At 33.4% G+C, this 27,773-nt stretch overlaps 1 long non-coding RNA gene across 2 annotated transcripts in view; it reads left to right on the forward strand.

Annotated features, from left to right (window-relative positions):
- Nucleotides 1-27,773, forward strand: part of LOC100609517 (uncharacterized) — a 203,524-nt gene that overhangs the window by 47,857 nt on the left and 127,894 nt on the right. Inside the window, exon 5 of one of the 2 annotated variants that reach the window (XR_001708789.4) lies at nucleotides 572-702. The exons of the other annotated variant lie outside the window; for it this stretch is intronic. This is a non-coding gene — a long non-coding RNA (uncharacterized LOC100609517). The remainder of the gene's footprint in view (nucleotides 1-571; nucleotides 703-27,773) is intronic. 2 annotated transcript variants of the gene reach the window in all.

Genomic DNA, 27,773 nt, shown 5'->3' on the forward strand with positions numbered 1-27,773 from the left:
TATTGGCAGATATACACATTACCCATATGTGCAATATTTACCTATCTATGCAATATCTATCTATGCAAAGCATATATATACATACATATACATAAATATATATATGTATATGTTTTATAAGTTAGTAAATCTTCATTTTGTAGCAGAAATACGTGATATTCTCATAACAGACAGCGAGGTAATTGGGGAAATCCTCAAGTACTGCAACTATCCAATTATAAAGCACTTTGAGAATAGGAATCATACCTACTTCATTTTTATATTCCTCCATCTGTAGAAAAACTCTCTGTATAAGAGCTACTTTCAAAACAGCTATGAAAATCTTTTCATTAATTTGCTAATAAAATCTGGTAACGATAATGAGAAGGACTCAAATTTGTATTGAATGCCTACCAAGTTCACCAGGACTCTCCTTTTTCCAAAAACTATCTCCAATCCATAGGTATACTCTAGCCCACACTACACTGCCAAGTCGTGTTTTGGCAAAATATGATTCGGGCCCCTTTTTATAATTAATTGGGCCAGGAGTGAGTACCTGAGGGTCAAATAAGTCTCTCTGTCTCGTATTTAGAGTTAAGACCAAAGGAAGACCTATAACATGGAAGATCATGATCCATCTGCACTCTTGGTGAGAGAAGCAAAGAAGTTATCTTAGAAAGAAAATAGTTGAAGCTACTATCATGTAGTAGATGTGCACGGCTCGTGAGTAGTTTGACTTTACAATTTTCTCTTTCTAGAAACTGAAGAGGTGTTGACTTACTCCAAGAGAATTTTTGTATCCTTATATGGAATTATTACTTTCTACCTAAACTAGCTCTGGCTGATTTCTGCTACTTAATAAACATAACTTTTCATTCTTCTGATAAGGCATTTAAACATTACTAGACCCAGCAATATTGGTTTAATGACGGATATGGTACACAGGATTAAATCAAACTTTACTAAAAGCCAAATAGATTTGATTTAGTACTCCTTTTTAAGAGGCAATTTCAATGCATGAATAGTCAATTAATTATAATGCTTGCACTGATTATTTATAAAGACATTTGGTTATTATCCAATACTCTGCCCTTGTCTTTCTGTAGACTGTTTTTTCAAAAATAAATATTATGATCTTATAAGAAGCACTTAAAATATTATGTATTTCTATGCAATTGTTATCCTATTACATTTAGGCAAGAAAAAAAAAAGAAACACCAAACATTAATTTATAATACTGTGTTATAAGTGGATTTCAAGTGAAGACTGGAATAATACATCAAGGGTTTTTTATTAGTTCATGAAATCTTCAGTTTAGTGAGGTTTAAATAAGGACATGAAAATATTTATAATTGTAACTGAGTTATAAACAAATAAATGGTCTACTCCTAGAAATCAGGAGTCTAACTGGAATTATTGACTCTCCATGGAGAGTCAGGCTGCACACATTTTGTTCTGTAGTTACAGGGTTGTAAGCAGTTTCTGTATAGGTTTTTGTCTAGACTTATAAAAACTTTCAATAAAGCTGTGGAGACATACACCAATTGCTTTCTGTCTCATGGAAAAAGTTGTAGAACCGAAGTCATGCTACTTGCTATAAAGTGGTTTCTGAGTTTGTAGCCTTTCTTTTGTGCTTAATCTGAATCAAAGAAAGAAAACCAGGAGCTATGACTATTAATGACACAGTGAGAGAGTTGTCTAGAAAACTTGTGTTGAGCAAGATTTTTATCAACTATGAAAGTAAGTGAAGTAATTGGTTCATAATAAGAAACATCATTGTGGAACAGACAATCTAGCATTCATTCATTTTGTGGTATTACTTTCATAACTAGGAAAAGTTAAATTTTAATTGCAGTAAAATATTGAAAACATGACGAAGAGTTTGTCAGTCAACTTAAGAGGTCTATTCTCTATAATTTTATTATTGTAACTTTCTTCATGATGCATTTTAAACTAACATATTCTTGGAGTTAAGATAAAACCTGTACAATTGAAACATTCAAAGTAAAAGTAAGTTACAGACACAGGAAAGTTATTTCCATATCTTAGAAGAGCTTTCATTTTACCTGTTGCCCTTATGCCTTTATTTTGTTGGGATACTTACAGTAGTTATAAAATGCTTGAGCCTTACTAGTTACTGGGATTGGTTAATTTGCCATTTAAAAAAATGCTCAGATCAATGGAAATCAGAGTTCAGAAGAGTTGGCTTTGCTTCCTCTTTGATCCCTAATCCCACAATGTTGGCAGTGAAGACATAACAGAGTTTACAGAAGAACTTAAACAGGCCTGTGTATGAGGAATGAAAACATAAGGATTTGTTTCAAAGAAGGGAAGATCTCAACCAGAAGGCTGTGAATGTTTATGAAGAATTTTCAGATTAAGAACATAGGCAGGTAAAGAATTAGAAAATACAAATTTAAAATTAGGAAAGTAAAAATAGCACAGCATGCAATATAAAATTACTAAAATGGAATTTGTCACCAAATTCTGGATCAGGGTAAGAATTTTTAGATGGATAGCAGTAGAGATGAGAATGGAACATCTTAATCCAAATCAGTTTCCTAAACAAGCTCTTAAGGACAAATAAGCAGGAGAAATTATTAAAATCACAACAATGTGTGGGCCAGTTATAACTGTCTGGTAAGCTGGCCTCAGTCGAATCCTTTCTGTTGATCTGGCTTGGAAGGTGCAAATAAATTTGCAGGGCAACCCCTGACAACCAACTTTGCATCTTATATAAATGACTTATTTTCTCCTTTGCCCTCCTTTGCACAAGGTATGGAAAAAATATAAATGTAAATATATGTATATATTAAACATAGCTAAAATGCATTAAAATTAAAAAAATATATTTCTTGAGTGCCTAACGTGCATAAGGCTTTATATTAGATGTTAGATAAGATTCAAGGAAATCTACTGTGTTCAACAATATAGACTCCAGAGGATGAACCAGACATTTAAACAAACACTATCACAGACTTGATCAGTACAGACAGCAAGAAAGCCATCAATGAGAAAATTCAAGAAACTAGTCTTAAGTTTCAAATAAGAAAACGGGAATTCCACGGAGAAGAGCTTTTTCTTAATGTCACTATAATAGTGTGGCCATGACAGTTCTATTGACAAGGTTTCTGAGTTTGTCACCGGCTGTCAACCTCAGATTATATTTACAAAGTCAATTAAGTTCTATTAGAAAATTCAATCTATCTTAACCATTTATTAAAATGCCTGAAGTATTAGGTAATCAATCATTTCCAATCAAATGGATACTACCTTTGTGTTGTATAGACTTAACAAAGCTACTACTGGCAGTAATTTGATAACAACTGATTACAAAATAAACAAGGATTTTTTCCCTTTATAAATTTTTGACATTTTTATTTCTGTGGCTCAGAAAATATTAATCAATAAAAACTTTTTACATGATGTGGACTATTGAAAACTTGATTCAAAATTATAATACTAAAATTATTAAGGTCAAAATTATTGACTTATTTAGCAAAGTTCATATGCTGTAAAGGAGTGATCAATTTTTATATCATTATCCCCTATAGGAATTTACATTCTTATATCATTAACTAATTCAAATAATAGTTTTTCTGCTTTTTGTACACAATATTTTTCAAATATGAGAAACACAACAGAAAGATTGTTATAAAATACAAACATCACCTTATATAGATAAGCATAAAGTTAAGTAAATTGTTATTATGCTTATAGCACTGACATAACTAAAAAATGAAAAATAAAACATTTATAAAAACAAAAGACAACATTAATTTGTTGACTGATGATGATGGTATGCTTTGTATAAATTACAGTGTAGAGCTGAATATAATGCTGACTGTTCCTGTGTGGATATTTTGAATCTGACATACCTAAAATAGCATGTAATTTGTAGTGAGTAAATTCTTATACAGCTTTTCTCTCTTCAAATTTCTTTTGAATTTGTGAAACATACTATCGCACTATAATGCCATTCAGATATTACTTAGAAAAACATCTAAGTTATCTGGTAAGTTCTTATCTGTTCTTCTATTGTTAGTATAAATACTGGGCAAAGCAAACGTATGCATTAAATTCCCATGAAAGTGAGGTTAAGGGGATAGAAAATGACAGAAAAGGAAGCTTTAAAGGAGAGACCAGTGTGACCGGTAGACCAGAATCCTGAGAGAATGATGTTTCAGAGGTCAAAGCTGTTTTAAGAAGGCAATGAACAATAACATCAAACGTGACTGAGAAGTCACATAAGAGAAGGCATGAGAACTGACCACTGCATTTGTAATAGGGAGGTCATATGGCAAACTCACAGAAATTCTAATCAGGTGTTTTGACCTAAACTACAGCCACTGTGGTGTGGTTGGTGTTTTGGGGTTTTCTCATCTACCTTTTTCAATACATCCTCAGTTTCTCAAAAGTGCATGGTCTTCAGTCTCTATTCTCAAGAACGTCCTTCCTGGCAACCCTTCTCCTCCTAGGAAGGAAGCTCAACCTTACTCCCTTTTGGACACATTCTCTCCTCTTATTAACTGTGATGCTTCATTCTTTCGGGTTACTCTTCTTCATCTCTTCAGCCTCAGTTGTTGGTTATTCTGTCCATTCAGCTCCCATTATGGATGCTGTTACTTGCTTTTACTTTATTTGCTGTAATAACAATGTCTTCACATTTTCCCTTTTTTTTTTTTTTTTTTTGAGACAGAGTCTCCCTTTGTCACCCAGGCTGGAGTGCAATGGCACGATCTCAGGTAACCATAATCTCCACCTCCTGGGTTCAAGTGATTCCCCTGCCTCAGCCTCCCGAGTAGCTGGGATTACAGGCATGTGCCACCACGCCTGGCTAATTTTTTTATTTTTAGTAGAGACAGGGTTTCACCATGTTGACCAGGCTGGTCTTGAACTCCTGACCTCAGGTGATCTGCCCGCCTCCATCTCCCACAGTGCTGTGATTACAGGTGTGAACCACTGTGCCTGGCATATTTTCCTTCTTTTTGAGTCACATCATGTGTCTCTTTTTATGTTGCTGCCTTAATTTGTCCATCCTTTGTATGTGTGGTTGTGGTAATGGTCATTTGATGGATTCCATCAAATGCTTAAGATGGTTTTGTGTTTTTAAGGTCTAACATGAATTGGAATACTTGCATGCAGAATCACCTTTCAACACTGACTTGGCAGTTCTTACACAGCTGGTTCTAAAAATTAATCAGCTTTTAAAGAATTGAAGTCTTAAACTGGGGGGGAACATCATTTTTGTTTTTCAGTAAGTCTAGCATTAAGCAATTGTGTCCATGATGAATCTTACCTGCCTTCTACGGAGGGACTCTATCTAGCAGCTAGTTTCGTATTGAACAAGACTCTTTAAAAACCAAATATAAAAAAGTAAACTAAACTGGCTACATTTTAAAAGTCCAAGGTTGCTAAAGCAATGCTTATCACTGCTGCTAACATGTTTATTGTGGGGGATCTTGGGAATGATAGTTGGTTCAACAGTATTTTACTTCTAAAACTATATGTTGCTTCTTAGTCAAACGTTTCCTATTAAAAAGAAAAACAGTGATGCTACTATTTTTAAAAAGTTTGGAGGAAGAAGGGAAGGGAAAACTCTAGCCACACATGTGAAACTGTGTATGTAACACACAAAACACACAGTGTAGAATTTTAAAAAGTTTTTACATATATTATCCCATTTTATCTTCATCATAGTCCTTTACTATAGATATCTGTATGATTTTTTAATATGGAAAGTGAGGCAAGCATTTATTAAGTTTGTAGTATCTTCCAGGCCTCCAATGGCAAGCACAGTTTAAAGCAGATGCAGATAAAAGGTCACACTCAGACGTTAAACAAATTATATGGAAGTTCAGTGGCAAAGAGATGCAGATATTTACTACAGATGGATAGGTGTTCAAGACAAAGCAGAGCCTTTGCCCAAGTCCTTTACTGTTTTTATGTATGCTGCACATGATGACAAGCTGTATGAATAAGATGGCTCCAAGAAGAAGCTAATCAAATATGCAATTATGTAATTTTTAAATTAATTTCATAGTTAATAATTGAGGGCCTCTTTTGTGGTAGTAGGCACAGTGCTATGATCTTCACTATTCATTTAAAAGCATATACAGTGTTGCTTAACCAAGGGAATAAGTTCTGAGAAATGCACCATCAGGTGATTCTGTTATGTAAACATCACAGAATATATTTACACAAACCTGGTTGGTATGGCCTACCACACATCTAGGCTATAAAGTATATATAGCCTGTTACTCCTAGACTGGAAACCTGTAGTGCCTGTTACTGTGCTGAATCCTCTAAGTGACTGTAACACAGTGGCAAGTATTTGGTTACTAAACATAGACAAGATACAGTAAAAATACAGTATAATAGATTAAAAACTGGTACACCTGTATATGTGCACTGAACTACAAAAGGAGCTTGCAGGACAGGCAGTTTTTCTGGGTGAGTCCGTGAGTGACTGGTGAGTGGTGAAGGCCTAGGACATTACTGTGCACTACTGCAGACTTTCAAAACACTGTACACTTAGGCTACACTAAATTTATACAAAAATATTTTTCTTTCTTCAATAATAAATTGTCTTTAGCTTACAGTAACTTTTCAGTTTAGTAAAGTTTTTAATTTTTGAAATCTTTTTGACTCATAATTAAGCTTCAAACACAAACATTATATAGCTGTATTTTATAAAAAATAAATTCCAATGTATAGTTTACTTCATAAAATGAAACTATGTTGAGTGACTAAACTATGCAGAGTGAGAAATGCTGAAAGAATAACTCAAACATATTACCTAATACAGATTAGAAGAATGTTTTCTCGATATGTAATATAAATGTGTCTAAGAATGTGACACAAAAGAGAACTTCCATCCTTCAAAGATTGGTTTAAACACCATCTCCACCCAGAAGCCTTTCCTGAGCCCACCTGGATTTAATTTCTTTCTTCCTAGTGATTTATCCTACCTCTGGTATGACAATGATTACTTTTTATCATGCCCCATCTCCCACACCAGACTGTGTCATTTTCTAAAGTACTCTCTACATTATCTAGAACTGTGCTTTATGCAACAGAAGCATTAAGTACTTCTTTATAATTGAAAAAAATGCATAGAAATTTATTTGGTATGTCCTATTATTGCAAATAAGATGGTAAAAAATTATTGCTAAAATGTTTCTCTTAATGCAGAAATACATATTTTTAAGATATTTTGCAAACATTTTTGGTTTTTGTTTCAGCGAGCACAAAATGTGCAATTAATAAAGTCTATTTTGTGATTATGGCATTAATATTTTAGCCAAATATATAATAAATGGTATCAATATAAAATATAGACATACACGGAGCAATTATAAAATATGTCAAAATAAGGCTGGATATAATTAATTATTAGAAGCATAGCACTTATTGATGACAAGGTATCCTATGTGGAAAATATATATTAGAATTATTCCCTAGAAGACCTCATAAGTTGACACTTGTCAGCTTAATGAAATTATAATAGTGAAGGGTATGACTATCAGCTGTATAGGTTCTGACATAAGTAACATATGTTTTTTTTTTTTTAAGTACCATACTATACCATAAACTAAGGCCTCAAGAGTGATGTATTATATCAGAATCCAAGGAAATTAATTTGTAATGCTAAATTGCAATTATCTCTATTTTCTTGCATGGGCCCTTCCAACCTCAATTTCTCTGACTTTTCCCTTAAATAGAAAACGTTGTTATTTTTCTAGGATTGAGGTATTTCACTGGCTAATATTAAAATAAAAAATCAGAATCAATCAGAAAGGTGAATCAAATTCATCTTTCCTTCCTATTTATATAGAATTCCTGGCTTCTCATAAAATAGTCCATGACAATAACAATTTTGAGATGAGCTTAGTGTAGGTTGAAAAATATAAAAAAGAAAACATAATTTTAAGTGAATGGATAATAGAGTAAATGGAAATTACTTTTTATTGTACAAACAATTATCTTTTTTCTCTATTAAGAAATGGAATTGGCCGGACGCGGTGGCTCACGCCTGTAATCCCAGCACTTTGGGAGGCCGAGGCGGGCGGATCACGAGGTCAGGAGATCGAGACCATCCTGGCTAACACGGTGAAACCCCGTCTCTACTAAAAACACAAAAAATTAGCTGGCAGTGGTGGCGGGTACCTGTAGTCCCAGCTAGTCCCAGCTACTCCGGGAGGCTGAGGCAGGAGAATGGCGTGAACCCAGAAGGCGGAGCTTGCAGTGAGCCGAGATAGCGCTACTGCACTCTGGCCTGGGCGAAAGAGCCAGACTCCGTCTCAAAAAATAAATAAATAAATAAATAAATAAATTGAATTATTTCTGATGTTTAGTAATGAGTTACATTACTTGCCTTTATGTGGACTAAATATTGTTATTTTTATGTATATTTAAAAGTGGGAAAAGATTATGTATTTAAAAGTAGGAAAGATTTGCATTGAAAGTTTAGGGTTGATTCTCCTAACAATTTTGTACTAATGTTTTAGTGATATATGTATTTTTTTACCATTAACAACTGTGGTGTCAATTTATTCATGTCAATATTCATTTTAAATAATAAAATTTCATTTTTGTTTGTAAGTGAAATAAATAAGATAATAAAAATACAAGATTATCACACCAAATTTACCATATCCTTTGTGTTTTTAAATGGTATTTAGTAGTTGCTTCAATTTTTTCTGTCCCTTTCTGTATTTAAGGAATATAGTTTGGGTTCTGGAGCCTGATGGCCCAGGTTCATATTCAGATGCCTCCACTAAATGAACTAATGACTTTGATTAAGATACTTAATTTATTAAGATACTTCATCCTATTTTCTTACATGTAGAATAGGGAAATAATAGCACTCAACTCATTGGGTTGACATGTCCCAAAGAAGGGTCATGATGGGATGAGGTAAAACCTCTAAGCCATTAGCACAATACCCACCATAATAAATAATAAATGTTAAAAATTCTCTATTATTTGTAAGCTAAAAATAATAGAAGCAGAAAAAACTGTCCTATTAAAGTATTCTTTATATAGAGGATAATTTAACAGAGTTTACCTATTTTTCTCTCTCAATGTGGTAAAAATTTTTGTGTATTCCAAGTAAAGCATTTTTATAATTATTGCATTCTTCATTCATTATTTAAATCACATAGAAGCAACTCATAGCCACCTCATGCTGTCCAATCTAATATTTCAGAATTTAAAGATTTCGGTAAACTGTTTTAATTTTTAATCATTCTTTTCTTATTTTAAGTTGATTCTCAGTCTATCCCTTCTTAGGACATAGCAAGCAGAAGTTCTCAGACAGTCACACACTTTCCTATTGTGGTTCCTTATTTTTCTTTTCTTTCTTACTTTCTTCTTTTTGAGATGGAGTCTTGCTCTGTTACCCAGGCTGTAGTGCAGTGGGTGATCTTGGTTCACTGCAACTTTTAACTCCTGGGCTCAAGCAATTCTCCTGCCTCAGCCTCCCGAGTAGCTGGGACTACAGGTGTGCACCACCACACCTGGCTAGTTTTTGTATTCTCAATGTAGACGGAGTTTCACCATGTGGGCCAGGCTGGTCTCAAACTCCTGACCTCCAGCGATCCACCTGCCTCAGCCTCCCAAAATGCTGGGATTACAGGCGTGAGCCACCACATCCGGCCCCCTTATTTTTCTTATACATTTTGGTTACTTTCCCTGCTGTTGTTGATCCTCTCTATTGCTTTCTGCTCTTTTGAAAAATGTTATTAGATAAAACTATTAGACAGTGTCAATGAAATTTAATAAAAATGTTTATTTTGGCAAGTTAAAAATCTTTATGAGTACATTGGCGGTCACCCTCACTTGCTTCTATCATTTTTAAAGCTAATCCTTAGAGTCTATAAAAAAACTCATTTGTTTCCAGCTTTTATCTATGTCATAACAATATTCTTACCAAAGGCAGTGAGTGATTGCAGTTGAATGGTATGGAGGTATTAATAAGAATAGGTACCATTTATTAAGAATTACATGGTAAGCACTTTGCATTGATTAATGAAATTTTCACAACAACCCTAGCTACTTTACAGTTGAAGGAACTGAGATTCAAGGAGTTTAACCTGCAGTCACACAGCTGGGAAGTGACTGAGCAGGGGACTAGACACAGCTTTAACTGACTCAAGATTTCTTTACTAATTAACTAAACCAGTGATTCTCAAATTTGGAAAATTTTGTTCCTTAAACAAGGAGTAAAATTATTGTTTCTGTGAAACAGAAACCTTCCCATTTTTGCAGTGTTATTTAGGACACTGGTCTATATATATATTTATACGTGTCACTGGAAATCATTTCCAGTGTCCAAGTTATCAGGACTGTATCATGATGTAAAGGAAATTTTGTTCCAACTTGGTCTAGTTTACTCCAGTTTAAGGTAATTTGCAGCAATTTGCCCTTCCTCAATCATTAGAAAAGGGGAAGAAGGAAAGAAAAGGTAGGAAAGGTAAGGAGGTGAAAATGTAAAATGAAATAAAATAAAGCCCGAATATATCCTGCCCCCTCCCCACCCACCCATTCACTGTCTTCCTTTTTCCATCTATTTTCAGTAAGATATGGTGGTATATTTACATAACTATATTTAGATGCAGAATTTCTCCTGTATAAATTTTTCCTGGTGAAGGTTAATGCATGACTTGTTTTCTTAGAGTAAAAGAACTGTGGTTGCAAATTTGTAAGGGTAGGTTGATAGTTTAAAAAATGAGCACAATATGCTATGTTCTTAGGCAACAAATTCATTCCAGCCTTCACTGAATGTGAGCACAAGAATTGCCACATTTATAGGAATAATCTCCAAACTAAAGACTCTATGTCTGTAAATAAATAAGTCCTTTTTTAAGGTAAGCAGAGACTCAGCAGGTACTCTTGAGGATCTGCAGCATGAGGAAATGCATGGATATTGAGCTGTCTATATGTGTCATTGAAAATCATTACCAATGTGTAAGTTAAGAGATCAGGACTATATCATGATTGTAAATAACATTTTGTCCCAACTTAGCCTAGGTTCTGCTAATTGAAGTCTAGTGGCACTTGTAGCAATTTCCATCCATCAAATATTACAATAGAGAAGCAAAAAATGTATGAAGGATGGAGAGGAAGGTGGAGATGTATTGTAACATTCCGTTAACAATTGATTTGACTGGTTATGCTATTTTATAGGTACATGTAAATAATCTGTTTATAGAATGTGAGAGCTATTACTTTGAGGGTCCAGGCAAGGTCATCTTTCTCCAGATTGGAAGAGCATCAAATATTTGTAGAGTTCCTCAGCTCTTTGGTGCCCTCATCACCTCTTGTTCCATTGTCTTTTTTCAGTCAGTCTGCTAGTGTCTGGTCCTCAGCAGCTTCATTTTACAATCTGGGACATTCATAAGAGAAGATACAGGCATTGTGGAGACGGTTAGGGGTTGGAGAAAATTTGAGAAGACAAAATTTGGGAGTCAGATTTGGCAATGTCCAGAACATAGCTAAATATACATAAGTGTTTTGGATTTCATTATTGTGTTTATTTACATTTGTTTTTTTTCCCAACACCACTAGTCTCTACTGTAACAACTTCCAGATGACATCTTCTGACTGAGAGTTTGTAGCCTATGCACACACAGGCAAATAGGTAGAATCTAAAGTCACATTGTTTATTAATGACTTAATCTTTGAAAAACAAGTGCTATTAACTAAAGAGGATTTTTTTTTTTGGGAGATGCTACAAGTGGAATGCTGAATCTGATACTCTGACAGGAGACACTTAGTCTTCCACAGTGACCCATTTTGAGTTTTATATGCATTCCTTGAATTGTGAAGTTAAAAAAAAAGTTATGTACTTGTTTCAAACTATTCATATTTTAGTTGAGAATTGTGTTGTAATATTCTGTTAATAATTTATTTAACTGGTTATATTATTTCATATATACAAGTAAAAGTTACATAAACTATGATTTTACATATTGTATGTGTATATGAGGAGGAATAGGTTTTTAGAAGATTAAAATACTGTTTAGAATTCTGCTAAAGTAGAAGAGGCTTCTGTCTTATGTAAATTAAGAGACTTAAAGCTGAGTACATACTGAAAAGACTTATTTGACTTGTGCAACCAAATATTGGAGTATATTATCTATATGGTTAAGGAGTGAACTGAAATATAAAGTTTAACTTATAACTTGAAATTTTTTCATCCGTGATACTGAAATTAAGTAGGGTAAATTAGATCAGCTAAGTATTATTCTACTGTATCTATATGTCATAAAGATGTGCACACATCTATGTTGAAGACCTATTGTATTTTGTAGAAACTGCTATTAAAATAAAATCTTAATACGCTGTAATGTAAGCCACCCTGGTTTACATTTACATTTTTTTAAATTATACTTTAAGTTCTAGGGTACGTGTGCACAACGTGCAGATTTGTTACATATGTATACATGTGCCATGTTGGTGTGCTGCACCCATTAATTCATCATTTACATTAGGTATATTTCCTAATGCTATCCTTCCCCCCTCCCCCACCCCACAACAGGCCCTAGTGTGTGATGTTCCCCTTCCTGTGTCCAAGTGTTCTCACTGTTCAATCCCCACCTATGAGTGAGAACATGCGATGTTTGGTTTTTTGTCCTTGGGATAGTTTGCTGAGAATGATGGTTTCCAGCTTCATCCATGTCCCTGCAAAGGACATGAACTCATATACATTTACATTTTTATTTTCCTACTTCCAGTCTCCCATTCTCCATTCATTTAAACACTTGGAGAAAAACAGAGAAATGCAAGATTTTTGTTCAGCCATTATAGCCCAGATGCATTATGTGTATTAATATTACCTAAATAAATTCTCAAAGCAACTCTGATACAAAAGCAACCTGAATTTTTCAGGTGAGGAAATTGAGGCACAAGAAGAATGAGAAACATGCTCCTTCCTATCATTAATGAGTTTACGATTTGGAAATAGGAATCAGCTTCATGTGACTCCAATAATGGTGATATCTTCTACTGATACAATCTTATTTTTAAATCTCTGATAAAAATTTATTTCCTTGATTTAAAAATCTGATGACTCTTAACTCCTTATTGTTATAAAGTTAAAAATTCTTAGCATGACATTTAATATCCTCCTTAATCCAGCTCCCTCTGTATTTCTCGAGTTGTCTCACTACTTTTCTTCTCTTGTCTTTTATCTATTCAATATGGACTATTTTCCTAAACAAGACTAGTTGTCCCCCCCTTTAACAATCTGTGCTGTTCATTCCCACTGAAATTATTTTCTCTTCCTTTATACATATTTCTTGATATTTTATATCAATCAAGTCCTAGGATCAATGCCACCTCCTCCATGAAGCCTTTCCTCATCTCTCTTAGCCAAGCCAACTATTGCTGCATCTCTTGTTTGAAACTTATGCAATCTGATCCTATGCTATAGTTATTTGTGCATCTGTCTTAACTCCTTTATCAAATTCTTGGAAAAAAAGAAACTCATATTTTCCACAGTGCTTCATGTAGCTCTTGATACACAGTAGATGTTCAGTAATTATCTCCAATGAATGAATGAAAGTGATTGACAAATGAAGAGAAACTTTAGATTTTGTGCTGTGTTAGTGGGGTTCTTTTTTTGTTGGTTCTCATAGAAATTTTCAGAACTGCTAAAATGAGAGTTGCTCACATTAGAATCTCCAAATATGATTCTCAGGATAGGTCTGGAATAGTAATAGGTAAAACAACCCACTTGTACACGCATGGAAAGCATTCCAAAATGTCACAGATCCTGGATTTAAAAACAATGACAATTACATTAATATGGAAAACACATGCCGTAATTAAGGATGTATATGCATGTGTGCGTGCACTATGTTAGACTTTTTTATTGGATTGATATAGCTACTTACCAAAGAATAGAACCATTTGTGACACAGAATGTTAAGATAATTTGTCAGTAACACATGCATTGCTACAAGTTATAACAGTAAAAAAAAAATTATAAATTAAGGCACCCATGGGTCATTCAACTCGGCTGGCAATACACCTGAACAAAAAAGGAGTGCTGGACTTAATCTCCAAGTCTGTCATTTATTTCTTTCGCACAAAAAGTATGGGACACAGGTGGTCAGAAGTCAAAGATCATACTCTGCTTGAATGCTCCATAAGGCACAGTGCAAATGTATGAGACCTGCTGGGTGAAATCAAAAAGTCACTGGAATGGGGTGCAATTTTAGTGACCCAGGTCAAAGGTCATACTGCTTTTGGTGTTATACAAATGTTTGACAGATTAAATACCCACCTCCTAGGGATAACAAATAGGCCATGGAGCTAAAAGTATTCATAAGCGTTAAAGCTTCATTCAGAATTCTCCTTATGAAGGATGTAGGTCATATAAGATTAGTAATATGGTTATAATAATTTTTCCCATTGTTGAAAAATTATGCCCTGGCTGATATCTCTGAGTGTAATTGCAGATGTAGAAAAAAGAAAAAAAAAGTGAAGAAAAGCAACAATGACTAGAAATATTGCAGATTAGAAAAAGAGAAAAAAAGCAACAGTTATGTCCAGACCCTTCTTTTCTTGAAATATAGCAATACCTGTTAAAGCATTTTTTCATATTTTGTCACTTTTTTTTCTTGCATGCAGGGTCATTTTATCACTAATCCATGTAAATTATTTTGCTGATATTCAGCATTTTGCATAGTTGAATACCTCTAGGAAGTTAATCTGTTTATAAAGATATGTTTGGCAAGTAATCTGGGGTTGTTACCAGGACAATGAAATAAGTAATGTATGGAAAAGTGCTGTATGCATATTGTAAAATCCTCTGAAATTAGGGCAGTATTATTATTTAACATAGTTATTCTTTATCCTTATTTGAACTCTTGGAAAAATATGTACACAAAGTTAGTTTCTGCTGTAATGTGCTTCTATATTTTGTAGTACTCTTTTACAATTTGAAAATAATAATTTACCTTACTTTGTAGTTTTATCTAAGTAAATGGTGCAAATTATGGTGACTCAGAATCACCTGGAGGGCTTGTTAAAACATAGATTGCCGGGCCCCACCCTACAGTTTCTGATTCATTAGGTCTGGGTGGGTCTAAGAACTAGTATTTCTAACAAGTGCCTGCAAGATACTGATGAATCTAGGCTAGAGACTGTACTTTGGTAACCACTGATTTAAGCATTGTGCCATGATAGTAGCCTAAAAAGTGAGCTAATTCACTTAATAATCTAGATCTGTTCAAATATGATAATATTTTATGTATTTTATGACTTGTCAATGTAATGGTAATACTTTATTTAGTTTTCACTTTCGTCTGGATACTTTATAAAAATGTAGATTCAGAATTTGTCTTTCTTCCCAAGCTACGTATCAACATCAACATTGTTTTCTTTAATAGTTGCTCTTAGAAGATCCCAAAACCATTTTTTAAAGAGTATTAATTAATTTACTTGAAACTTGTTAAATTCACTATCAATATCATTGTCATTGTTCTTTGACATTAGAGATAATGATGATCACATTTCTACCAGAAAGAATGTCACTAGAAACTCCAGGCATTTATTTTATGAATTAAATCATGTTTGTCTGCCTATACACTTACATATTAACTGCTGTTTCAGGATTTTACTGTGTGTAACTTCTTTTTTTATCGTAAGTGGTAAAAGCTACCTCTGTCTCCAATGTTTTTATTTTATATTTGTTATTATCTGCTTTTTTCTCAGAGGGCAATGCCTTTGTCACATAGATTTTATATCTTTTAACAGTAATCCCAAGTTACTCTGGTTTTAACATATAACATGGAAAGGGCTTAGAGAAATGATGCCCAAGTAATTTACCTCTTATATGCACCTGGAGAGGTGAGACGCATTGAATCTATTGTCAGTAGTAGACTTTGTATACCAAAGTAACTTATTTATGTTGTTTCATACCAAGAGGTAGACAGAAAGATGGTGGACATGTAGGGATATAGGATGTGAATGAGACACAAAACCCTTAGCAACACATCAAAATGCTACAGGTGGTATTAATATTGGTTTAGTTTGCTATTGATTTTTCCCTCATTTTCTCCTCTGATTATGTAGTTTACTTTGAGGCCATTTCTCTGTTGATTTTTTTCCTAGGTCATAAGATAGAGGAAAGCACATAATAGCCTTGGTGACCATAATTTTTCAATTTATAGTAATTCTCACCACACCTCATTGTAGATGAAAACTTCTAGTTATTTCAATCATCATTTCAATAATTCTTCGTGTTTAAGATATTGATTTGTTAAATTCTTCTAGACTTTTTACTTACACAAACACACACACACACACACACACACACACACACACACACACACCCCAGTGCTTTCAGTCTTAAAAAAAGAAGCAGGAAAGGATGACTAACAGGCAAGTCAAGAAATATGGTAAATATAAAAATATGTGCTAAAAGCACATTGTGCTTAACTTTGCTTTTTAATAATCCCTTGGAAACCTAGACATGACATCCATTATTAGATTTTCAAATTTATTTTTATTTTTAGCATAATACGTATATTTATGTAAAATATAGAGATAATACAAGTGAATTTTCATATTGAGAATAAAAGTATTGAGAATAGAGACAATATAGAGAAAGCATTATGTAGGACATTGGTATGTGTATGAGAAGTGGTAAAAACAAAACAAAACACAAAGTGCAGACGCAGTGTACATTTTTTCTCTTCTGAAATGTTATCGAACATGATAAATATGACCACAAATATGATAAAAATGTTACTCTCCAAAAATGTTATCAAATAAGACTCTGTATGCCTCAGTTGCCTCAGGCTCACTTTCTTCTACTGTAAAATTCACATTCAGACCCTTATCCATCCCGTCGAAACTGTAGGTGCAATCTTATTTTATAACTGTGTTAACAAATCAGCTGACTTTATTTGAAGATTGCATTTTTTAATAAATCTTTTTATTTCATCTTTACTGCTGCCATGACAATGAATTTATTAAAATCTTCTCCCAAATGATTTAAATTTCAGACTTATCTAATATATTGGAAAAAGTTTTTTTCCCAATTAAAAATTATGAGAGAGGAGGAGGAAAGTGGTAATGATGTGCAGAGGTCTATGTCTGTGTTTGTGTGTTTCTCTCCATGTGTATGTTTGAATGTATGTCCTCACACATTCAATACTATTGAGAGAAAGTCAGGGGATAATTACTTGTGAGGAAATTCCCATAATCTCATGGGAAAGTCTATCCTGAAAACAGGTGATCCTTCTTCACCAATACTATTTATTGATACTGTGTATTTATGTTTAACTCTAATATACTTCCATTGTTTATATTATAGTTTATTTCTTCCTCAGTCTTTTTATTCATTAGTCTATAAGCCCTGATTCATTTTCTTCAGAAAAATAATCAAATTCCATACTATACATATAGGACATATAGGGTCTAGGCAACAAATTTTGACGAACTAAATTATTATCCCATTTCAGTCTTACAGTTGTATTCTCTAAAGGGGAAGAGAGTTTGGTATTATATAACTGATCTCTTTTCTCAGCCACAGAAATATGTAGATGGGATAAAGTAAATAATAGTAATAAATGACATATAAAAATAAATGCAATATTTGGCAATATTCACACCAAGAAATTTATGTGGATTCACTCATTTTCCTGCTTCCAGTCATTTAAGCAAATGGAGATCTTTTTTAAAAAACTGAAAGTTGATGTTAAAACTGACTCAAAAATAGTGTAATGGTATCCAGGTTAAATATTCCTAAGACAAAATAAGGCATTGTTTTATTCAGCACATAACTTGAGTTATAGCAGCTTCTAATAAGGAAGTTCCCTGTGAATGGCTGAAAGAGATTTTTCAATTGATATCCTTACATAAATCAGCTCTACAGACATTGAATTATACTTTTCAAAATTAGACTAAGAAAATGAAATATTCCTAAGTAGTAAGTATATTGATTATTGTTTATCTTATGTAATTTTCTGAAATACTGCCAAATAGGGTTTAAAGATCTGAATCTTTAGTTATCTTTTCCTATTTTTCTGCTTTTATGGGTTGTTGCAAAAGAACGCATGCTTCACAGAGCTGGGGAAAACAGAATTACGGTCACACCAAGCAAGGGCCAAGATGTGGTCAAAACTTAGAGTTAGCACAGCCCGGAGTTGCCTATCTCCAGGTGAATTGTTGTCTATGGGATGCATTTTCAAAAGGTAATTCTCTCCTGTTGGTTGTCAGAAAAGCATAGTTCATTTTTTTTCAGAAAGATATGTTTATAATACTTATATTTCTTTAATCTATAAGATAAAGCTGAAGACACAGTCTACTTACAAAATATGAAATTAACCTGGAGTTATATAAACATGCCAAAAGAGGAAAGAAATTTACACTGGAGCTGTAGTGAGACATTGAGGTTTGGAAGCAGAAACAGAATTAATGTAGAGAGAAGATGCCATTGATAGAACAGTCCACATCAGAAAATCTCTGCTCTTGACAGCAAGAAAAGTTCTCTAAGTAGGTGAAGACACTTTAAATCCTATGTAATCCATTTTCTTCATGTTTTCCATGTGTCCTGGTTCTGTAGTTTTGGGTTCCTATGAGACCTGGTGCCATTTTGGCACTTACTGTTTTCCTCCTATTCACACAGATCCTGATGTGAAATTGTACATTACTTGGAGTAATTTAATGAAGATTCTTTCTTGCCACTAAAAGACCATAACTACAGCAAAGTTCATTTACTTTATTATCAGTGGTTGCTTTTTTGAAAAAGGTGTCAATATTCTGCCTAAGTGCACTTGATATACTAAGAGATTAGTGAATAAAAACAAATCCAAATCCCTTTTTACAATTATAGCTTATGAATTTATTTTAAATTGTCTTCAAAGTTAAAATATAATAATTACTGATTACAACATTGGATCAGTCGTGCGAATATTCTATGTCTCTACATTAACTTTGCATAGTTTGATTGAAATATCTTATTATAAACGGCTGAATTATTTACACTAACCTGATGAGGTGAATTGTTACAAATGAGCAAATAACAAACCACAAATAAAGGAACATTAATGTTGAAAAAGGAAGGGTTAAACTAGGTAGTTATTGCATAAGGTATGTAAACCCAGAGTTAAGTGACTTGCCCAAGGAGCTTGGCTGAACATCTCTAACTAAAAGGTACCACTGTCTTCTATTTCAGTCCCAGCACCAGAGCTTGTTAATAAGGCCATCAAGGCTCTGAACAGTGAGGGGTGCAATAACATGCAATCTATAGGTCAGAAGGGGGAAAAACAGATCCTTTCTATCCCCTTTCAGGAGCTTTTAATGTAATTGGATTTAGATTCATACTTACAATCCCTTCACCATATGAAAGCTGCCTGGAAGAGCAATTAAGTGTATGGGCTTTCCCATCTGCTCTAGTGGGTCAACAAGCTCTGCCATGTAGTGATTTTGTAACTTTAAAACTGTACTTCCTTTTCCATATCTAAAAAACATGCAGCCAAGAAATAAGCCAATTTTGAAGAGTTAAATAGGAATCAAGAGAGGTAAACGTAAATGTAAACTATCTGATGCATGATAAGCACTTACTAAATAACTAATACGAGAAAAATATGCAATATATTCATGTAATATATATATATATCAATCTAATCTATCTAGTTATTCAGCCTCCTTCTATTTATCCATCTACCGTCTACCTCATTACAAAAGGCATTCAACATGGACAAAACCATTCCACCAAAAGAAAGCATGTAAGTCTTTTTGGAAGTTATTAGGGTGTTCAGCAATTTTTAGCAGCTACCTAAATTTGATGCTATATGTCCTGGACTTTCCTCTAAAAATGATATATACATGACTTCATGTGAAGGCCATGCATAGATAAAAACACATACTTGAAAACAGGAATAAATTAAAATTTCTTCTCCCTGTGTAATGTCTTCTTAGTGGAGTGGAGCATGTTTTTTTGAGCAACAGCACCCAGATTTGTAAGACATCAAACTAACTGCTTCATTAGGCCTGTTCTTCTCATGGTAATTTTGGCAGGATTAAGATGCCATGAGCTACTCAGGAAGGAAAGTAAAATGAGAAAATACAGAAATAGCTACATTAAAGTGTGGCTTAAGAAAGAGGTAAAGCCCAATAAACGTGGAGGTTAGTGAGAAGTGGGCAGATGATTCTGCTTGGTGAAAATCATCATTGACTGCAATTCCGAACAGGCATCATGAAATTGTGCCTAGATACATGAGTTTAGATATTGAATGAAGACTTAAAATATTGAAAGAAGCAGCAAAATTCCAAAAGAAATGTTGTGGATGTAATGTACTGTGATATTTTCTGGGGGTTTTACATGTTTTGCGTGTTATTAGCAACCCCAGATGAATGGATTTGCCTCAGAGCCACACTATAAATCATCGTCAGAGTTCGTTGTGATAGTTACTATTTATTAATGCCTGTGTTTCATACTGAAATGTCTTTCTGTGCTTACTTGCTCGTCTTTCTTTGCATTCCACTGATCATCAATCACAAAAGCAGCTTGGCCATTTCTCTCTGTCTTGCCTCAGTGAACTCCTACTTTCCTTGATTGTTAACCCCTTGCTGGAATGCACATGGCCTGTATGCCTCTCTGGGCTTCTATTCAACTCTCCCAATGGGCCTCTCTTCCTGGCACTGAGCTGCAAGGCAATATTTTCCATCTGTTGAATGAAGAGCATGACACAGGCAGTTTGATATGGTTTCAAAAACCACAGCAAACCAGTGATGCACAACTCACTTTTATTCCACAAGCCTGTGGGAGCCCAAAAGGATAAGAGGCCTTTCTGCTAGGCTGAACACAGAGTCTGGCATTCAGAAACAAATATTCCTCCCTGAAACACTCAATATGCTTCATATCCAAGCCAGAAACATTGTGCGTTAGAATAATCTAAAGATGAATCTAGTCGGAAGTTATCTTGAAATGTGTGAGCAAGCTTCTCTTTCATACACCAGCTGTTTTCTTTCCATCAAATGTTTACTGGGTGGGGGATCAGCCTGTGTTTTTTTTAATGCAGTAGCAAGAATGTTTTGTGTGTTCTGAAAGAACCTATGAGGCCTTTCAATGTAGAAGGGAGGAAGAATGGTTCATCATGAGTTCAGGGAAATTTTGGAGTCTCTTATAATATCACATCCTCAAATTTGGGAATATTTTTTCTTTATAAAGCATGTTGAAAAATTATTTCATGGCTGCTAGTTCCCAATGTCAGACTGTTTGTGACAAAATTGTTAAAATAGCATTGCTATGGGTATAAAAAAATTTCACAAGCATTTTGTAATGTGCCACAGGATTTATAATACGTTTTAACATATATGATTTCCTATTTTATCCATTCAAGGAAAAAATTATGTTGTTGGATATTTTTAATAGGTTCATTAGCTTTAAAAATCAAAATAAGGAAAATATTCTTGGTAATGGGAAAATGTTGTTTAATGACATTCACTTACTTAAAACATGTTAATTGCTATAAGCATATCAAGAATCAAAGTATAATTTCTGGTGTGGTTTTCAGGACTCTTATGAAGTCCCAAACTCACTCTTGTCAAACAGTATAATTCATCCATATTAAAATATCCAAATATTCTAGCATCTCATCTACTGTTCTCTCTGTCTGAAATGCCCTTTCCTATCAATTTTCTGTATTACAGTTCTAACCACTACCAAAGATACTTTCTAAAAACTAAGTTAAAAAATAGTTAAGTTTTTAAAATCTTCCTTAGCTAATTGGTTCTTTCCAATCCTCCCCTCCATAAATAATCACATTTTAACTATTTGATGGTTTGAATAGCATTTGCATATCATTTTTGACAATGTAGTTTGAAACTGCAGTGATAGCTATCTCTTATTGAACATGCACTGCTTTAAGACTCTGCTAGATGGGCTACTATCCCTACAGTTTTTTTGAGACTACTATAATATTATCATCTCCATTTACAAATAAGGAAACAAAGTTCAGGAAACATTAATAAATTTGCTCAAGGTTACTTAATAGTCATTGGTGAAACGGATTTGAATCCAAATGTACCTGACTAAAAAGCCTTTTTTTTTTTTCTGTTCTAGTTTTGTGGATGTTTTTTTGTGGATATGCACTGATAGCAGGGCCTGATCTTAATCCTTCTAGATTTCAACTCACCTACTTCTGCACTGAACTTTACTGCACTAAATTGAATCTGTAAAATTCCAGCCTAGTTTATTAGAAAAATAAAGAATAAAACTACCATTGGTTCTATTTAGACAGTTGTCTCAGATTCCACCACTTTTACATATGAAATAATAATTCTAATATATATAGATGAAATGCATATGGATTTTATGTATGCATGTGTAGGTGTGTGGTATTACAATCCACAGATTATTTAAGACAGAAGATAATTTATGTTAAATACCTGTCACTCACATTTTCTCAAATTTACTGAATTCTTAATGTTAATTTTGGTGGTTAAAAGAAGTCATAATTTTTACCTGTTCAATGTTCTTTATTTTATTTTGGTACTATTTGGTTAGTTGCTTTTTCTGAGAATTTCTTTAATTTTTAAAATTTGTCATGAATTAATTTATAGAAGGTAGGTGTGATTTATTTGCCATGAGCATTGAACTTTGTTTCTTGAAAACAAATAACACTAAGATCTTTGAGAACCTACATGTATTTATGGAAACTATGAGGGTGGTGGGAGTAGCTTAGAAACAATGACAACTATAGCCTTTGAACCAAAGAAATATTTTTAAATTTTCTCTATTCAACGTCTGTGCCAGCATGTGTTGCCTCTTAGGCAATAAACAATTATGGTTACGTAGACACCTAACACATTATTTATCCTGTTAAAGTTTGATTTAAAAATCTGTGGCTATACCAATTTCAATGTAATTTAGGTATATATATGTAATTTACAGTATATATATGCGTGTGCATGTGTCTTTGTGTGTACATCTTTAAGAAAAAAGTTATTAACTTAATTGTGCAAAATCCATACTGTTTTGGTTCCTCTCTTCTTTAAAATGTGATAAAACTTACATAGGTCATCAACGTTGAGCATTCTTACAAGTATAAATTTATAACAGTGTCATTTGGTAATAAAATTCTTAAGTATAAGATGCAGTCTATGCCATAAAAACATCTACAGTCTATTTGTGTATTTATGTGATTATTGAAAGAGATGAAACAACATTTCCCCTGGCTCCAGTCTTTCTTGTTTCCAAACCATCCTTTATTGTCAATTAGAGGAATTTTTCTAAAACACAAACATTAATATAATCTATTCCTGCTTGAAGTTCTTCATGAACTCCATGACTTCTATGATAAAGTTCAGATTTGTTGGTTTAGCAATCCATATTATTCTTGACACAGTTCCTGCCCACTTCTCTAGCCTTAACATCATCCTAAATACACCCTTGATGACAAGACATACTTCCTTTGGTTTCCTGAATTCAACAAATTATTTGGGGAAATCTGGAGACATTTAGTGAAGGAAGTGATGTTTAAAATGGCTCTTAAAGGAGATCCGGAGACTGACAAGTGGAGCAAGGGGCAGTGGGTGCAGGTGTGGCCGGTATGAGGTGTTGAGCATTAGGACTGAGGGCTGGCACGAGCAGAGGGGAAGATGTTGGTAGTAAAGGGAAGAGAGAGAGTTTCTTAGAAGAGTAAATGGATTGTGAGCTAGTACCTGGATGAGGGGGAGGGGCATTGTTTTCTAACTCACAGATTGCCAGAACCCATTTAGAGTTGGAAGGGGCCTCAGAAATCAAAAAGAGGGGATGAAGAATAAGAAGAGAAGAAACGAGAAGGAGGAGAATAGAAAGAAGTAAAATAATAATAAGGAGAAGAAACAAAGTAAGCTTAATCCTTTAATAGAATTCACCTTTACAATTTCATTTCATATTAACATTATTTCAGCAAAAATATGTTTCTGTTAATATGAAATTCACCTAACTTTATTATACTTTTGGATACTAGGTACCTCCCTAAAGGCATATAAATCATTTCACATTTAACATTGTGAAGCAATGATCATTACACATTTAAAACTCAACAGTTAGTAAAGTTCCAACAATTTATACCCTTAGTGCTCATGGTTAAATGTGTATTGTAGCAACTGAAAATCACAAACCTATTTTCTTATTTTTAATTGCTGAACAGTGGTTCATGTCACGGATTTCTTCTGCTGATAATTATTTAGTACCGTCGATAGGACATAGTGGAAGTAAATATTTTAAAATACAGTAACATATTTCTTTCCCAGAGTTATCCTAGCATTACATAGCTCTATATCTCCCAAAACTTCTCCAACACATTTACAAAGAGCTTTGAGAGAGAACAGAAGAAAAACTGATTCTCATTACTCTTTTGAAGTTCAATCTAAAAACAAAAGATGAGTCAGAAATAACTTATTTCTGAGCCAGCTTCCTATCATCATTAATGAAGTTATCTTTGTCTCCATGAGTTAATAGTTCATTATTCTGATTTAATAAAGAAAGTTGATGGTTTTAAAGACACTGTTTTCATTTCAGGCTAGTAAAAAGTAGATAATAAATTATCAATGGACCACAAAAATGAATGTATAAATCTACTATGCTGTTTTTATTGTGCTTTAGACTTCTTAAATTCCTGATGTATTAATTATGAATTGCATAAATTCATTAAAATACTTTGTCTAGGCTTTGAAATTAAATTAACAATGTAAAATAAACTGATTTTGCTGTTTTTAATTTGAAGTGAATCTATTTTTTTAATATTAAGTAAGATTTTGTTAAATGTATCAATTTACAAAGAAAATCTAGAAATAGACTTTAGTAAAGTTTTGAAATCATGATTTTTATCAACTTTTTTTGGATTGTATTTACAAAATACTTCTTGATAAAATATAAAGTAAGTGTTGCTGTATGAAGACTGAAGAGTAGCAATCATTCCCCCTTTTGTACATCTTTGAACTTTTGCAAAATCTCCTTTGATTTTGTCCTTTAGAGCCACCATTCGGTCAGTTTAACTGTCTTGGTGCTACATTTTTCTATCTAATATAATAGGTTCACTTCTATTACTTGAATTGGGCAGAAACAACTGAGTATACAGATAATAATATATTATTCCTATGAATTTCAAAGGATAGGTATCATTTATATAATAATTCAAAAAAATAATATCTCAGACAGAATAACCTTCATTCACTCTTGTTATATATTGTGAGTTTTAGGCTTTCTTTTTAATTGTTTATGTTTACATATTAAAACCTTTCTGAAAAACAGGTGCAGGGAATCAAATTCTTTGTTCCAAATTTTGTATTCCATTTGCCCTTTTATTCTTTATTTAAGATACATGCCTCCTGCACAATTGTATGGAAAACCCACAGGCCTCTTGATCAACTCCTTCGTAGATATTTTAAGCAGGAAACTTCCATGGTATGAGTGTGCACTCAAAAAGACGATTTCATCCTAAAACTAAGATTTTGTTTCTAAAGTATTTATCACAGTGTCTGTAGGGTATAAATACACAGTTGTCCCTTTTGCTTTATAGGCTTTTTATAATTTGTTACATGTTATAATTAATTACAGAAAAATTATAATTCCTTAGTGGAAGTTTTCCTTGGAATTGTAGAAATAAAGCATAGCAAGCTTGCTTACATTTTGTGATAATATATTCATTTAATACCATGAATAATCCAAAGAGTTAATATTATTTGTTAAGTAGAACAGTTAGCATATCACATCGAACTCATAGACTACTCATGAAACTCAGAGGATGAATCCTTCAACTTATGAAAAATAATTGGTTTTATTTTAGAAAATCTACCCTCATAAATCTAACCAGTAGAGTTATTATTGCATATTGAATTGTCAACTAACTCTAAAATGATAAAACGTAAAGGTAATATAAAAGCAGATTTTTTTTATTATACTTTAAGTTCTAGGGTACATGTGCATGAAGGTTTGTTACATATGTATACATGTGCCATGTTGGTGTGCTGCACCCATTAACTCGTCATTTACATTAGGTATATCTCCTAATTAAAAGCAGATTTTTAAAGTCAGTCAACCATGTGTTTAATACTATGCTGCCTCCTCTGGAAAACATGAAAAGTTGCGATCTCATTTAAGAGTTAAGTCGTATGCAGTGAAAATAAGCAGATAATAATATATGAGAGTATAACTTCAGGTGCTAAATTTTGTGTAACAGGTTGTCAGTTATAAAATAATTGTACTGAAAAAAGATGATAAAGGTGATGTGTAGGAAAATGGAATAGTTATTTAAGATTTCTCAGAAAATAAGTGTGAGGGTTAGGATCAAATTTTATTAAGTCCCTTCATTTTCAGTCTTGCCAATATGCCAGACTGTTTTTATTTTTTTAGAAATATAAATCCAAACAATAGTATGCATATTCTGTGGACTATGTCTGGATGACTCCAAAGAAGAGATAGCACATTTACAGGACTGCAAAGGATGGGAATGATGACTTATTAGCCTAATTCACATTCTGTGTAAGTCATAAGGAAGGCTAGTTGTTGTTCATATGTTTACATATTCTCCTTTGAGAGTCACCTAAGGCAGCAAATGGACTATTTTTTCCCTTTGTTTTGGTGTTATTAATCTTAGTGATACAAAACGATTTTTATTACTTCTAAATGCAATGTATATACAGAGAGTTTGCAAATGATCATAATCTCTTTTATTATGTGGTTCACGTGATGACGATTTTAGGTCTCTGTTTTATAATAGTTTGTGCACAGGTTTCTCCTAAAGTATAAAGTCTGATTAATGACTAGAAGATAGACTATTATTATTGAGCATTTACCATATACATCACATGTAAGCACCTCAGTTCTACCTCCCAACACTAAAGAGCTATATCAACGTGCGCACAAGAGCTGTAAGGCAGAAAGTCTTCCCTTCCAGGAATCACACTCTGCTAGTCAATGTGACCATTCACAACAACACTTAGATGTGCTTCTTTAAACATCCTACAGAACATCTCTGCTTCAGTTTCCTCCTCTGTTGACCAGACATAAGACCACTTGCTGATAAAGGGCAAAACAAAAACAAAAACAAAAAAACACACATGCGAAGACTACTAGGAAGATAGACTATTAAGCTACTCCTACAGGTTTGAAACTTCGGCTGATTCATTTTATTGCTATCTTTATTTATATGAACTATATGTCTAAAATCAACAATATGTTAGTTATTGGTATGAGGTAGCATTCCATAATCCATAAAGATTAAGGTCTTCTACAGTGTAATATACTGTTGCCAAAGGGAGTGTCTGAAAACATAAAACTGATCATATCATCTCTATGTTACAAATACTTTAATAGCTCTTCTTAGCATAAAAGAACAATTCTAATCTCCCAATCAGGATGTGTAAGGGCCTTCTAAAAATGAATTCTAACTTCATTTATAATTTTATTTTCTACCACATCTCCAGGTACATGCCAAGTTCCGCTCACACTAGATTAATTGTAGCTCCTAACCCAACACATTTATTCCTTCACTTACATTTCTGAATTCCAAGAGATAGGGGATTATAATGTAATTGTTTTCTTCAGCCGCCTGAGCAATTCATGGATATACAAGACTTTAAGTCCTTGTTGCATGAACTCATAGTGTTTGGAGCTCATAAAGCAGCATCACATACATCATCTCATTTAATTCTCAACATTGTGAGTTGAGAGGGCAGGAATTATATTTTGCAAGAAACTGAGGTCGCTGGGGAGTAACTAGCTCACTTGAAATCTCAAAGCTGGTGAATGGTGTAACCAGGGTTCTGCCACCTTTTCATTA

Source organism: Pan troglodytes, chromosome 14, assembly GCF_028858775.2.
Source record: "Pan troglodytes isolate AG18354 chromosome 14, NHGRI_mPanTro3-v2.0_pri, whole genome shotgun sequence".
Lineage (NCBI taxonomy): Eukaryota > Metazoa > Chordata > Mammalia > Primates > Hominidae > Pan > Pan troglodytes.